Genomic DNA, 213 nt, shown 5'->3' with positions numbered 1-213 from the left:
TCCACTGTTTCCCCATCTATTTCCCATGAAGTGGTGGGACCGGATGCCATGATCTTCGTTTTCTGAATGTTGAGCTTTAAGCCAACTTTTTCACTCTCCACTTTCAGTTTCATCAAGAGGCTTTTTAGTTCCTCTTCACTTTCTGCCATAAGGGTGGTGTCATCTGCATATCTGAGGTTATTGATATTTCTCCCGGCAATCTTGATTCCAGTT

The sequence above is a fragment of the Bison bison genome, unplaced genomic scaffold, assembly GCF_000754665.1.
Source record: "Bison bison bison isolate TAMUID 2011002044 unplaced genomic scaffold, Bison_UMD1.0 scf7180017864473, whole genome shotgun sequence".
Lineage (NCBI taxonomy): Eukaryota > Metazoa > Chordata > Mammalia > Artiodactyla > Bovidae > Bison > Bison bison.
This window is presented reverse-complemented; position numbering follows the sequence as displayed.